Raw genomic sequence first — 16,404 nt, forward strand, 5'->3', positions numbered from 1 at the left:
CGTTCAGACGCTTCAGTTTCACCTCGGTTGCCTCTTCCCTCAGACTTGCAACAGCAGTTTCTTTCCGAGCTGAAAACTGACACTTGGTTGCAAGCAAACCTCAACGAAGTTACTTTTAAACAAGCTTTTGCATGGAAGCATGATCGTCTCTATGTACCTGAGACGTTACGCAAAACCATTCTGTCCCGATCCCATGATGACAGAATGGCTGGACATTTTGGATTTGGAAAGACCCTTCATCTGGTTAGACGCCAATTCTGGTGGCCAACGCTCCGGCGCGACATCAAAGAATACGTCAATTCCTGCCCAGTATGTGCTGCTTCTAAACGAAAAGTAGGGAAGCCACAGGGCTTGTTACAACCAGTGGCTAATCCTTCCCGCCCGTGGGAAGAGATCTCTATGGACTTCATTGTTGATTTACCTCCTAGCCAGAAGAAAACTGTCATTTGGGTGGTGAAAGATTTTTTCTCTAAACAAGCCCATTTCATCCCATGTACCTCCATCCCATCTGCACAACAGTTGGCCCGCCTCTTCATTGTACACGTGTACAAGATTCACGGATGCCCCGCCCGCTTGGTGACGGACAGAGGTACACAATTCACGTCCAAGTTTTGGCGGGAATTTATGAAATTACTGGGTACTAACCAAGCATTGTCCACTGCGTCGCATCCGGAGACTGACGGAAATACGGAGGCGGTCAATTCTACCCTTGAACAATATCTGCGTGCTTTTGTCAATTATCAGCAAGTTGATTGGGTCGATCTCCTACCATTTGCAGAAGTTGCCTACAACAATGCTGTTCATCAAAGCACTGGCCAGGTGCCATTCCATACCGTTTTTGGCCGTGACTTTGTCCCGATCCCAGAACTGCCTCAGCCAGCCTCCCCCCCATCTTCACCTGCTGATTGGGCTACACGTCTGGCAGCTGCCTGGCCAACAATACAACGGGTGCTTGCTGATGCTCAAGCCACTTACAAACGACATGCAGATTCCAAGCGATCCACCTCGCCACTCTTCCAAGTGGGGGATAAGGTGTATCTTTCCACCAAATTTATCAAGTCTACGCAACCGTCAAAAAAGTTGGCACCTAAGTTTATTGGTCCTTTTCCTATTATTGCTCAAATTAATCCTGTTACTTTTAAACTCGATTTGTCCGCTAATCTTAAACGTTTACACCCTGTCTTTCATTGCAGCCTGCTTAAGCCTTTCCACGAATCAGCCCGCTGGCATCCACAACCTCCACCCCCTGCACCTATCATGATTGATGGTCAACAACACTTTGAAGTCCGAGAAATCCTGGATTCCTGACGATGTCGTTCTGTCTTGCAATACCTGGTTCGCTGGAAACATTTCCCTCATTCTGAGTGGGTTGCTGCCCATGATGTTCACTACCCCTATTCTAGTTGCCCATTTCCACGCTGCTTATCCCGCTAAGCCTGCTCCGTGAGGTCATTTCTTTGCTTTAAGGGGGGCGGTATGTCATGTTCATCGTTCCAATGGTTTGCATACATCGTAACGTTTCGCATGTCATGTTTCTGATCCGTGTCTATCGCCTGCGGGGTGGGGAATTCCAGCCCTGCCAGGTTGTTATTTTTCCGTTACCCTGAAGGAATGTGTGTTTGGGTTATGACATGTTTTCAAGGTTACTTTCCCAGGCCGATGTGTGACGCTTGCCAATGCTGGGAGGGGGTGGTTGCGATGTTAGGGTGGGGACGGGATCGGTTTGGAGGCGAGGGTTTTTAGTTTGTATTTGGCGCGCTTTTGCTTATTCTCAGCTTTCTTCGTATTTGCATACTATCCTTTCAATAAATCAGTTTTATTCACTAAGCTCTGGTGAGACTGACTTCGTTGGGATAAGGCAATCATTACACATGGCATTTGACTTACTTTTGGTTTTCCTGACATACCCAGCCCTCAATTCCATATAACAGAGTGGGCAGAGGAATGCTTAATGATTTTTTGCTTCTTTCATTCCTCAAAACAGACCACATGCTATCCACTTTCTACCAACATTTGCATGCCTAAAGCTTTCTCCACCCACTTTCCATCTTTAGTAAACGTTCTATCAAAGTAGAATGTCCTTTGTACATTCATTTGTACAAATTCATTTACTTGCTCTAGTTCTCTACCATTTATGCATAATTTGTAAATGTTCATTTCATCTTCTCATCTAGCATAAGCAACTTGTTATTTGATACATTAATTTTTGATATCCATATTACTCACTGCATAATACAATCTGTCTAATGTTCATTGCAAGTCATTCAGATTCTGGGACAAAGATGTAACTACATGTTACCTGACTAGAAAGCCACAGTTCTTCTATACTACCCTTGGAAACTACTGTAATTGTGGAGTCCTTGGTGCTCTCTGAGCCTTGTTGTTTTCTTGCAGATGTTTCAAACAGCAGCAAACAACAGCCCAATCAAGGAACTCCCAAGGAGAGAACAACACCTCCACCAACGCAAGCAGGCCAAGCCACAGTATATAAACAGAGAGCAAGTCCCACTCCCTTTTTCGCACTGAAGATGTTGCCTTGTCTGGCAATGAAACGTCTGCAAGAAAACAGCAAGGCTCAGAGAGCATCAGGGACTCCACAGTTCAACCCTGAGCTACAAATATTCTCTTTGATTGGTACTATTGTAATTTTAAGATGTTCTGAGTGAAGAGATACTCAAAAAAATGCAATTGTTATCTGCATGCAGAGATACTGCTGCAGTGGATGGGAGAAGACAAAATAATTCGTTTGTCTACAAGCAAAACAAAAGGTATATCTTACAAACATTTATCCAAGTCAGGACTCTTAAAGAAATATGGAAGTATTGTCTAGACTTGCTGGAAATTTTGCAGTGATTTGGCAAGCTTTGCCAAATGAAGTCACAAATCCCTAACTATCCACAGTCTAGAATATGTTGATTTACCAAAAAAAAAAAAAAAAAGGTTAAATCAACATCCTTCTTTTAGTATTAGCTGAGCCAAGCAAATGGTAACCAAAGTTTTCTCTTACCTTTTGAAATGCTATATTGCTGAACATATAAACAGTAGTATTGCACCCAAAATATTTGACACAGATGGAATACTATGCATTGTGAAACAATGCAACTTTAATGATATTAATTTTAATTTTGAGTGTAGTGATTTTGCTGTTGTTTTATATTTCTTTAGCCCTATAGAAAAATAGAGCATACAGGTGGTCCTTGCTTAACGACCACTCTTTCAGTGACCATTCAAACTTGTGATGGTGCTGAGTGATACTTGCAAGAGGCCCTCGGAGTTCCAGCCATCACAGCATCCCTGCAATCATGAGGTCATCATTTTGACTTTCCTTGCAAGCTTCTGATAAGCAAAGTCAATGGGGAAGCCAGCAGGAAGTTGCAAATGGCAACCACATGATGTCCTCACTTAACGACCCACGGCAATTAACTTAACAACAACAACAGGAGTGCTGGAATTGCAATCGTTAAGTGGCACAGTCATGTGACATTGCACTTTATGACTATGTCACTTAGTGACAGCAATTCTGGTCCCAATTGCTGTCGTTAACCAAGGGCTACCTGTACATTTAATTATTTTTTTTAAAAAAATTAATGAAATCAAGTTGCACTCCAATATGTATAAATACAGTGATTTACATCCTATCATCCTGCATGAATATTGATCAATCAGTAGAATATGGTGGCTTGCTTATTTCTATTTAACCAACTTACAGGGGCCTTAATCACAACAGCGACTCCACAAAACACACAACAGTACAATAGAAACAATTAAAAACAACTAGAGAAGAAAAACAATTCAACTATAATGAAAAAAAATTTAACAACCCACATCAGTAGAAACAGCAACACAAATCATACAACATACAGAACAGATATCAGAAGTGGGATCACAATTACCCTGTTCCAGGATGTGCTGAAAAAAACAGTTCTTCAAGGTTTTCTATGCGAAAACATCCCTTCAAGTCCCACTGTCCTGCCTTATTGTGGGGGTGGGGTGGGGAGAAATCCCTGAGAGGGATGAGTGAAAAATGCTGCGAGTGTATACCAAGAGTATATAATCCCAGCAGGGTCATACAAGGTACGAAGGTCATCCCAGCTGCCCAGCTAAAGCAAGCAGGGACCTATACAGGAAGACGTTGGAGATGGAAGATCATTTTAGTGAGAATGGCAAAAGCTCATGCTGTGTGGGAGCAACAGTGATGAAAGAGTAACTTTACGTAATTCACTCCTTTATTTTACCAAGAAAACCGTATGGATAGACAATATAAAGTAACTGACGATACAGTGGACGATGGGACCCACAGGCTGGATAGCATTCAACATGCTATTGAGGAAGAGCTGAGGATCTTTCAGAGTTGTTAGATTAAAGTCTTCAGGGCCTCTGGTTGCTGATATTGCCATGCAGGAAAAAAAATTCCAAAGCTGCAAAAATAGATTTACAACAGAAATATGGAACATAAGCATGAACACGGGAAAGCTCAAAACAGTGAAAGATGAAATGAATCGGCTACGTATTGACAGGCATCAGTGAACTGAAATGGACTGGAATTGGACACTTTTGGTCAGAAGATCATACTGTTTACTACTTAGAACACAAAAAAGAAAGAAAGAACAGGATTGCTTTCATAGTCAGGAAGGATATAGCAAGTTAGTACTTGGGTACAGTTCAGTCAGTGAGTGAATAATATCAGTTAACCTCATGGAAAACCCTTTAATATGATGATTATCCAAGTTTATGCTACTGATCACTGATGCAGAAGAGCAGGTTGATGATTTTCAAGTTCAACTGCAAGCAGGTTGTGCTGCTTGTGGTTGGAGACTGGGATGCCAAAGTTGGAAATATTAAGAAGGAAAACATTCAGATAGTCCTCGACTTATGACCACAATTGGGACCGGAATTTCCATAGTAAGTCATTGCTGTTGTAAGTTGGGTCACCATGTGACCAGACCTGATTTTATAACCATTTTTATGGCAGTCGCTAAGCGAATTGCTGTAGTCATTAAGCGAATCACGGGTTGTTAAGCATATCCAGCCTTCCCAATGGGCTTTTTTGCCAGAAAAATACAAAATCTTAAATATGTTAACACTTTTAAAAAATACAAAAATTAAAGGAAAATTCATTTTTGGAAAGAAAAATAAACTGAAAGGCAGTCTAAACTTTTGGTTCTGAAGTAGTTATTATCCTGCAAACATTTGGGTGAACAGGCATGTTTTCAATTATCAAGTAAAAGACAGTGTTTGTGTGCAGGCCAGTTGTACTCTCTGTAAAAAGTGCCATAATTGGGATGCTGCCCTTGAGAGGGCAATGCTCATCACTGAACTTGTGATGCCATGAGCAAGGCCTTCTTAGCTGAACTTAGAGCATGGGTTGGTATGGGGAAGTCAAATCTTTTATCCTTTGACTCTTCCAAATAACTCTTTCCTACACACCTTCTGCCTAATTCCCTTCATGGCTTCTACCTAATTCCCACAATTGACAAGCAAGGTCAATTTCATATTCTATACAAAAGTTAATACAACAAATTTTAATAGTAACAATAGTAAAACATGCTCTAGAACCAAATATATCTCATTCAGGAAATAATTCCTCCCAGGTAAAATTTATTACAATAAAGTTTGTTCAATGTTTAAATGGAAGTTCTTTTCTCTTTCCTCCCTTCCTCTTCAATTGCTGTCTGTATGTCTATCTGTCTATCAATCTTCAACATCAGTTAGTGATTACTGAATTCAAGAATATTTCTTAAAATGTAGCAACCTAACAACAACACAAGTCACTTTCCCAGGAGTAAAAATGTTTGCCTATTTGAAACAATTGTTCCATATGCCAAATTTCTGCCTAGAGATCCCAAAGGCAAAAGAACAAAATGTTTTCATCTTTTTCTTAGGCATCTTAGTCCAAAACACAGTACAAGAATTGGCAGGATTGCTAGCCTGCTCATTTTGTGGCTTTGCTAATCTGTTGCATAGTAACAGTGGCACTGTTAGAACCTGGCTGTTCCAAACTAATGAAATGAACTGCATTTTAAAATACTGACAATTATACAACTAAATCACAAAATTATTTCTAAAAATGTACTGTGTTCAAGAAATTATAATGCCTGTAAGCATATTGCAGTAAGTATAAGACAATTTCTTTCACATAGTAAAAACTGAGCTGGGTAGCTCCATGTCTACTCAGCATGCTTTCTATGGTAGGCTTACATTCAAATACAGATGTGTAGCCTCCTGGAAACCTAAAGTGTGGATGAGAGTGATGACATCACATCAGAACAATGACTGATTAAGTCATCAAAGGTTAAGCAGGTTTTTCCCCCCCTGTTTAGGGATCTTTATGTCTCGATCAGATGTAAATTTGTAACTGTATTGAAACATAATTGTCGATGAAAAACGGGAACAGTATTAATATATTACATACATTTAGGACTAATGTTCTGGATGGTTTCAACAAATTTAGATAGTCACACCTCTTTCAGAATATTTGCCAAAAATATTTTGTCTATTAAGACTCAGCACTAAAATTTATCGGCAAACAATTTTAATCTACTTTTATTCAGTTTCAACTGCTATATCCCCAACCTTTAAAAGGAAAGGCTACTGATTTCATTTAGAATAATACGTTCCTCTCAGTCTGGATCTTGTCTGTATTTTTAAATGAAAAAGTCTCTGTGCAGGATGACTTCTACACTTATCCCTGTGTTCAATAAAATATTAACTTGCGTTAGTGAGGAGCTGGTAAATGTTGCTATTATTAAAAATATTTGAAATTTAAGTTTATTATTTTATTTCTGAAATCTATACTTGTTGCATATGAACCAATCAGCATTTTTGAAAGAATAACATACATTATGCAATATATATATATATATATATATATATATATATAAATATATAAAGCTCTATATAAAAATAACCATTACAGAAAATTTAAAAATATGAAAGACTGAAAAATAAACAGTTAAGCAGTTTATTGAAACAAGGGCTTTACCTATCACCTAAACTGTACAACTGGCAAATCTTCATGAGTAGGTGATTTCATGGGCGTTTTGATATAGGAGCTAATCTAGCCTTTATCTGACCCTTCAGTTTTATGAAGAATTTGTGTTCTTTCCCTATACTTCCGTTTTGAATTGGGTCTGTAATATTCAGATTACAGGCAGGGGAAGAGCTGTTTTGTAGGCTGTCGTTCATTTTTGTAGAACAGCTTTGAAGTTTAATTTATTAATAATTTTTTTAAAAAAAATTAATTTCCACTATGGAATCAGTTAACTGCTGGTAACTATGTTAAACACTGAAAGAAAAATCACTACTAATACTTCTAGATAAAGCAAACATGCAGGAAGAATGTCATACTTCCAAGGACTGACCGAAAAACTAATTAATTCTGCTAACATATGGATAAGCCTGCTAGATTAGACGAAGCATCTATCAGGTTCCTGATAATGGCCAACTAGATGCCTATAGTAAACCCACAAGAGAGAATTTAAGGCAAAAATTGCCCTAATTGTCTCCCCCTTTGCAAGGAATATGCAGAGGCTTAGTTTTTGTGAATCACACCACAAAAAAAATATTTGAAGTACTTAAGACTGCATATATTTTTAAAACTAAAACAGCACCCATTATTGCCTCTTGCAGCAGTGAATTTTGTAAATCAGATATAGGTTGAAGAAATACTTTTCCTTTTCTGCATTTACAGGAAGTTTAATTGGGTCTTACTTAATTCAAGCATGTTGAAGATGACAAATCTTTACAGCATTATGCTCCACTCTGTGCATAACACTATAAACATCTAGTATGAATTCCTTAGCTCTTTACTGTAAAAATCGCACATTTCCACGGAATAAATTAATTAATCATATTCTCTGTTAAAAGATACTACACAAATGAGTCCATTTTGTATTTCACAAATTTGGATGCTATCAATACTTTTGTGAATTATTCCAGGATCTGACAAAGCAATATATATGCATCACACCTGGTAGGCAAGTGGTGTATGACAGTCCGAAATTCAAACATTTTTAAAAATTATGATTCACAATCAAATCTAAAGATTCACTGAAGCAACAAAGACAAGTTCATCCAATACAAAGATTCAGTTTGAAAATACGTTTGACTGGGACAAAAAAATAGCAAGATTAGAGTTATTGTGATTGTAGCCTACTTCCAGGTTGCAAACTCAGCCACAGTATACATCCTCAATTCAGGCACAACACACTTCCCACAAAGAAGTGATGCTTTTGTCAGTTACCTTAGTCCCTCAGTCTGCTGGAGATAGACAGTTTGTCACTTTTAAAACAAGTTTAAAAATTACAGGACCAAGGATGAAAAAAAAAAGATTTACATCTTCCCAAGAGCCTCTAAAAGAGAACCTCCCCCAAAAGCTGAAGGAAGCCCAGGTAACTCTTCTATTTCTATAGAAATAGATAAAAATATTTTAGCCAGGAATTAATTCTAGGTTTGATTTTGGTTTTGTATGCAGTGCTTAAGTCTTATACTCTCCTGTCTTCTATTTCTCTGTACCATTTATGAAATTGGGGGGTTCATTTTGTAGCCTTTTATTCCATACTTCAGGCTAAGTTCCAGAAAATAATTTTCCCTCTGTAGAACCTTCTTGTAACCTTCTTGTAATATTAATTTGTAACTCTCTATATTCAATCTTTTACTGGACTATAATTCCTCTTACAAAAGGACACTGTTCTTAAAATAAGCAAATTAACATTTGCTAAAAGGAACAAAGATATTCCCCAAGCCCACAACTAGTTCCTAACTTCAAAAATGTTAGCAACAATTCCTTGGTTTATTATACCAATTTATACAGCAGCATCTTGCAATTGTGACTCTGGGTGGTGAATTTTTGGATTAAAACTAACAACAATATAATGTAGAATTAACAATATTAACAGAATATTATAATAGCACAATGGCATCTGAGGACAATCAAATACAACCCATATGACCATAGTCATAACGAGTCACACTGAGGGGCTCACTCAACCTTCAGACCACAGGAAACATCCAGGTTTTTAAGACCTTCTGAAATACTGGTAGGGTTGGAGCCAAACAAATCTCAGGGGGTATGGTGTTCCAGAAGGCAGGTGCCTAGCTGTGCACAAATGTCTATACAATTACCAATTCATTGTAATACTGTTTTGGTCTCTGCACCAATCTGCTCAAAATTCTGTACTGTCAAGCCCAAGTTCAAACGACAATTCAAAGACTTGAGCATTTACAAACTCATAAGAAATAAATTTATGAGTATCACAAAACTAGCATCAATGCTCAAAAAGTACATTTCTACCATGCAGCTCATCTCACTCACAGTGTTATAGAAGACCCAAGAAAGATACATGCTAGAATATCACAGTTGTGCTCAGGCTATTTCCTTCACTGGTACCCCTAGATATTTCACTACAGTATTTGTTCTTTGTTTTGCAGTGTGCCAAATTCATCCCTCTAGGTTTTCAAGAGTATGCTGCCACTTCTTCCTGTCACTTAAAATTTTTACTTAGGACAATAAAATGTTTGAGCAATACAGTGCCATGACAATTTGCAGTTAAATATACTGGTCTTAGTGAAAGTAGGAGAGTGGCCATTATCATCACTGATAAGTCAGACTTGGAGATTTTGGATTCTTCTCTTAGAAGCATTCTTTACAACCCCTCCTTGCCACTCCACTTGCCCTGACACTCTCTATCAAGCACCTGGTTAGAAACGCATACAAGAAGGTATCATTTCACCATGCTGCCTCTTCACAGCTACTAATTAGATTTTAAGTGCAAAGGGAATGACACTTTTATGGTCAGGCAGTAACAACTTAGGTCTTGGGGCAATGAACCATAGTAATGAATCATAGAGACCTGAACCACCCAAGGGTTTTTAAAAGAACTCGAATGTGAACTCACTAGCACCAGAGCAAAAATGTGCAACTTGTCCTCAAACTGAGCTCAGTACCAGAGCACTGGAGGGCAATCAGTGCGCCACCACTGTTTAAAGAGGGACTAGGGGAGATCTGAGAAATTATGAGCTGGTCACATTAACATTGCTTCCAAGCGAATTGGTGGCAACATTATTTAAACAACAACAACAACGCATATGAAGAAGAACAAGTCTTGCTGAAGGAAAATACATCTGCAACGTATTTCCTTTTCTGTGTGGAGCACTGATAAGGGGGTTATTATTAAGGGAAGGGCTGCAGTAGCTCAACAGGCAGGGCATTGACCAAATGACAATTTTGTGCCATTCTACTGGTCAGCTGGAGTGAGCATGGATTCAAAGAGATATCTGTATGTTTTCAGTGTTCCAAGGGTGGCAGCAGTGAAGATGACTGCATGGCTAGTTTCCATCCCCAAATGGACTGGGGATGGAAATGGAGTAGGAATAGTGCTGCGTGGAAGGGTTGGAATTAGTCATATGAATTTGCCCTCTTTGAAGGCCACAGCTTATTCTTTGCTGTTGTCTATTTAGCCTTGACTTAGATGGCTCATTTCACCTATGTTTTTACATCAGATACTTTAACAATATTATCATAGTTACTCAAATATTTATACCTAGTATTACCTCTATTAAGTCATTTGTGATGTTCTTTGTAATAATTAAAATAGTATTAGCATCACCTACTATTAATATGCATTAAAAAGACAGTAAGCCAAAAAATGCCAGTCTATATATTATGTGAAACACAGTATTTTATACCCGGTATTATGTGGATAATAGCAGCAGTATTAAGCAGGACAGATGAATCAGGTCAGTATTCCACTTGAGGATGAAAATAAGTATACATACAGTATGCTGATAATGTACTGTATATATATACACACATAAAAATCATGCTTTGTAAAATATAAAGTAGGTTTCTAAAACACTTCAAAGAGATTTTCCTATTTTAGCACCACAGTGCCAGTTTTTCAGTTATGCAACAACATTCACAAGAATACAATAAAAAGGTACAATTTGTTTTTCAGGTATCATGGATATATTTAATGAGATAATTTAAGAATGAGAAGGAATGTGGTTCTGAGCTATTTATAAATGTATTCAATGATAAGGTTTGCCTTTGATATCAGGATCCGCTTTCTAAAGCCTTTCTAAATGTGTTTTTTTCAAGTCAATGTTTACGTAAGAAGCAGCTTCCAGTGTTTATGGAAACCATGTTCCTCTCATCTTATGTTAATCACACGAGTGAATTCCAGACTGCTGCAATAATAAATGGAGCGAGGTGTAATCAACTACATTTTTGTCCTACGAGTCTGACTGAAATTACTCAGGTTTGTTTACGCAAATGGAAACACTCTAAATGGCAAGGGACAGGTTGTTGTTGCTGAAAACTGTGCTTGTAAATAAACAATATTTGCAACCCTCCAGTTTTTACTGTTTTTCCCAGCCTCATTATCTAGGCAGCCAGGTAAATATTCCACATAACAAAAAAGGAAGAAAAAAAAAGGGGGGGGAATAGTCCCCTTTTTTCATTCATCTATAACTGTCCTTGTAAAAAGGAGAGATAGCATGTAAAAGGATATAAACATGAGAATCAAGAGAAGGGGAAAAGGTGCAAAAACAGGATTGGGGAGGAACAGCCCACAGAAATAGAAGATCCAGGAAAACAAAGAGGCCATCACATGGCAGAGTGGAGGTAAAGAAATAGGAACCTGACAACCCTGCTGCCTCCCACCCTCATTTAGAAAGGAGTAAAACATGTTCATATTGGATATCAGAAAGCTGATATAAGAGAGCATGGATGAATAAACAAAAGGAAGGCATGTCTGCAGTATGCAGTAGCCCTGTTGAAAACTAAGTTGTACTCTTGAGTTAATAGGTCTAAGATTTGACTATAACATGTTTACTGGATCACAATCTTCTACTGACATCTTGTAATGCCAGTAGGAAAATCTTTTCCAATGTGATACTCTCTGGATGTGGCTGGATCAACTCCCATAATTCTTAGTCTCCAGCCATACTACCCAGGAATTATGGGAGTTGAAAGGTTAACACATCAGGAAGGAATCAATCCGGGGAAGGCTGAGAAACACTTACTACATTATATATGTATTCACCTTAAAGTTTCCACCACCGTTTTAGCTTTCCTGTAACAGAGTTATCTTTAATATTGTGCAAGGACAGAAACAGTGAGATGGAAAGAAAGCTAAGGAAGAAAAAAAAATAAGACAGCATGAATTTCTGTGATGAGAGATAGATACTATCACTAGAAATGCAGAGATATCAGATGTGGGCTGCAAAAACCAGACAACTACTATACTGCCGAAAGGAGACACAGATAACTCAAGAATTCTCAAATTGTGGGTTATGACAGTTTTAATTTATTTCACAAACAGGCCAAAACTTTAATTTCAGCACAGTATGCTTACACATTTTCAGATTTTGGTGATCTATTGTCACTGGCCATCAACAGTGGAGTCAACTACTCTAACAAATATTTGTGCACTTTCAGCACAGTGTAGTAGTGCTGTATTCTTTGGAGTGACTGTAGAAATGTGTTAGTGAAGTTCAATATTTTTATTCTTTGTATTTCAAAAAGTTGCACTGCTGTATCTACTTTTATTGAAGTATAGGGATCTGTGAAATGGATGCTATTGTAGCAACTGTTGTGGCCCTCAGCTACCACTCTATGTATAGTTATTATTATTCTTTTTCTATTGAATTTTAATGTATGTTAGCCAGCCAGAGTTGCTGTTGTAAGATGGGCTGTCTTATAAATTGACAGAAATAAACACAATAAATAAAACAAGGTAATTCCTAAAACTAAATGTCATGCTTACTTCTTGCTGAATGGCAAACCATTAAAATCATTATTAATGTTCGTAGGTGTGTCACACAAACTTATTTGCCATTTTCAGGGGACACGGGAGTGTATCACAAAGTTTGGAAAGCCTTAATCTAGCTCCCTTTTGCAGGCCTCCGCAAGTAAGTCCATGGGAGACCCCTATCTCAGAAATGCTGCAAGTAGAAGGCCAGCAAGACCCCGCACATCTTGAAATCAGGATGGAATGAAAACGTAATAAAATACCCGAAGGATGAGCTGGTGACAGCAGTTTGTGGGGGCGGGGTGGGGATGAGATTTCCCAACCGCAGCTATATAACTCCTGGGCCCGTAGGTGGATTTTTAAGGTTGAAAATTGCTTTCCTATTTTAGCAAGTGCGAAAGGAGGACAATAAGCTGAAGCAAGGAGAGGGAAAACCGGTAGGCGAAGTCCCGAGCCTGCACATGATGAATTAAGCCAAGGAGCTTGGAGATCACAGTAGCTTAGCAGGGCGAGAAGGCGAGAGAGCACCCACCGGGCGAGGGATGCCTGCCTGGGGAGCCCAAGGTGCTCCCTGCCTCCCGCCTCGCGTGGGCTTCCCCTCGCCCCCTCCCCGCCTTTCGTCGCCCAAAGCGCCGGGGTATGAGCGCCGCCGCTTCCCCCGCGGAAGCGCTAGGTTCCCGGCGAGGTCTTCCAAGCCGAAGGCGGAGGGGATCCGGCAGCCTCTGGAGGAAGCGGCTTGGCCCCGAAGCCCCCTTCCGCGACTGCGGACGTCTCCGCCCACCCACCCACCCACCCCTCTCGGTTCCCGGCTGCGGACCACCACCCCGCCGGCTCACTCACCTTGGCCGGCCTCGGCGTGGACTGGAGCCGAGGACGAGCCCCGCGGAGGGGGGCGGCGGGCTCCTCACCGCGCTTCCCTCACACGCCGCCGCCGCCCGAGGTCGCCCGCTCCTCCGAAGGTTCCAGCGGGCCAGTTGGGGGCGGGCCGGCGGGCGCGCGCGCGCGCGCACGCTGCCCTCGGCGTTTGACAGCCCCGCGGGCGCGCGGCTCGCGCTCCCTCTCTCCTTTCAGCGGACGGAGCCCTGCGGCCGCGCGCGCGCACGAGCGCAGGCGGTTGGGTCTCCCATTGGGGCTCTTATTCCTTCCTTCCTTCCTTTCTGTCTTTCACCCTTTCTTTCCAACTCCTCCCGCCTCCCCACCCCTTTCCTTCTTTTCTTCCTTCCGCCTTCGCTCCACCCTACAAACAAACAAAAACACCCACCTACACCCCTCCCCCTCCAAACAGGAAGCGAAAGGAGGCGACCCCGGATGCAGACCCAGGAACGGCCGTTGGGAAGAAGAGGGGCCGCGCGCAAGGGGTGGGGGGAAGGACGAGAGAGAGAAGGGGGAAAATCCAATCATAGACACCGATCGGCTTCCAAGGCGCATGCGTCTGCCAGTGACGCAAGCGCCGTGTTTTGAGAGGTGTGGGATGGGGCGAGAGAGGGAAGGGTGGAGAAATGGGAACCTGGGGGTGGTTTTGGATATGTGGGAAAAGCGCAGTTTGGAAAAATCTGTCCTACAGACTGTAATAAGTGTTGGTTTGCCTAACTATGGTGTATTGAGTAAGCCACAATCTATAAGGAATAGCATGGCGTGCTAAGCCATAAGTCAGGGTTCACAGATCCTAAAGACTACAGTGACAGAACAGTCCAACTTAATAATGTGGTTAACACTTAAGTGTCAATACTGACTTCATGGTCCATACTCAAACCCATCCCAGATAATCCTGAATGTCGCATCCCTCATCCTTGGCTGAAATGGGTAGAGCAGCTGGGCATTATAAATCAGCATCTGGTGGGCTACATCTTCTACTCCCTTCTATTTTACCAGGAGTATGATAGATAGTAACCTTAAATAGAGCAGCTTGGTTAAGGTGGAAGCATTTGGCAATGTGCCTTTATCTTTGAGAGCTGATGGTGAAAGCTACAATTGGTGAAGTTTTCTGCTTTGTGGAAGTTGCCTCATTGAAAAGAAGCAGTCCCCAAGAATCTTAACATATTTCTTTTATCACAGGTGGCAAGAATGCTCCCAGACAGCTTTTATAGGATACAAATATAAAAAGGATATAGTTAGTCATCCTGCACTGAATCATCATGGGACACTCCCTGTGATTCCTTAAGGATTTTTGGGGGTGCCTGGTGGAGCCATATTTTGGAAGGGCAGGGAGGCAGTGATTTGTAATTACTCACCACCTGATGACTGATACTGTCAGATAGTGGAATATATAGTGATTACTCATTGTGTACCAAATGGGTATCTAATTCTGGATATCCCAAAATGCCAAGCATTAGAAAACATGTACTTATTATAGAGCTTGGAATAATTGGGCTATTCATTTTACCAGAGATTATGAACTTGACATCATGCTGGATGCAGCTACTAAGAGAGAGGATTGATGAATTCCATCAATTGGTTTAGATATAGTAGATAAGTTATACATGCACATTCAAAAAAAAAAATGAAAGAAATGTAAAAGCTATGGAAACAGCAATATGGTTTATAAATTAGATGTTGGAAACCAAGGATATTTTTCCACTTATGAAGGCATCTGGCTATGACCTTTAAAAAAATCTTTGTTTTGGAATGTTTATACTTTTACATAGCATTTCCACTGAAATGCCATCTGGGCAAATGTGTAACAAATAATATTAAAAATATTATCTTAAACCACTTGAAAAAGAAAATACAGTCAGGGAAAAGCTAAATTAGAAAAACATGTCTTCATATTTTTACTTAAAATATGTAGTCGTATATATGCTTCCATTGAAACAGCCTACAGAACAGAAAGACCTTTCTAATGTGTGCCTTGCAAGCAGGAATTATAGTGCCTGATTCTAATAATTAACAAATAATTAACAAAGGTCATTTTGAAAAAAGGCTGTTTTCAGAATAGTCAGTTAAGAGCTTGAAAGTTAGAACAAAGATTGTGAATTGAGTCTAGAAATAATTGGACTAGACTGGGACTAATAGGGCTGGTACTACATTGTCATGCATCATTAAACAAGGAAGATGAGAACTGGCCAGCCAAAGGCTTCTGAGAAGTCATGTTGAAGTTATAGCTAGTCTACAGCATTTACTATTAAGAGGGTTTTTTTTCTTTTTTGCCTTTGAGTCAGACTTGACTCCTGGTGACTACAGGGGCAGGTTATCCAGGCAACAGTTTCAGAAGTGGTTTGTCCCTGCCTCCTCAGAGCTGAGAGAAAGTGACTGGCCTGAAACCATCCAGTTGGTTCCTGTGCCTAAAGCAGGATTAGAATTTAAATTTCCCTAATCGTAGTCCAGCCTCTTAACCACTAGACCAAACCAGCACTCATTCAGAGTGATCCCAGTTTTAATTATAGAAATTCCATTGAAGCTGTCCTGGATAATAATAATGTGACTATTATTTAATATGATAGCAGTATCAAAATTATTGCCCACCATAGTATTTAAACTCTAATGAACCCTAATCAAAGATCTTACATCTAAAGCAAACAATTCCATAATAGTGGCCTTACTGCTCTGGATTGCTCTTTCCCAGGTTCTGCCCTTAGGATCAAGTGGGGCTTCCAGTCATTTAGGGACCTTAAGCCAACATCAAGATTTTGAAGCCTACTCAGAAGCAAATAGA

At 40.1% G+C, this 16,404-nt stretch overlaps 1 long non-coding RNA gene across 1 annotated transcript in view; it reads left to right on the forward strand.

Moving 5' to 3' along the window:
* Positions 1-2,414: 2,414 nt before the first annotated feature.
* The window catches only part of LOC134499665 (uncharacterized), a 47,726-nt gene continuing 33,736 nt past the window's right edge, over positions 2,415-16,404 (forward strand). The window contains exon 1 of the long non-coding RNA XR_010068169.1: positions 2,415-2,634. This is a non-coding gene — a long non-coding RNA (uncharacterized LOC134499665). The remainder of the gene's footprint in view (positions 2,635-16,404) is intronic.

Source organism: Candoia aspera, chromosome 6 (genome assembly GCF_035149785.1).
Source record: "Candoia aspera isolate rCanAsp1 chromosome 6, rCanAsp1.hap2, whole genome shotgun sequence".
Classification (NCBI taxonomy): Eukaryota; Metazoa; Chordata; class Lepidosauria; order Squamata; family Boidae; genus Candoia; species Candoia aspera.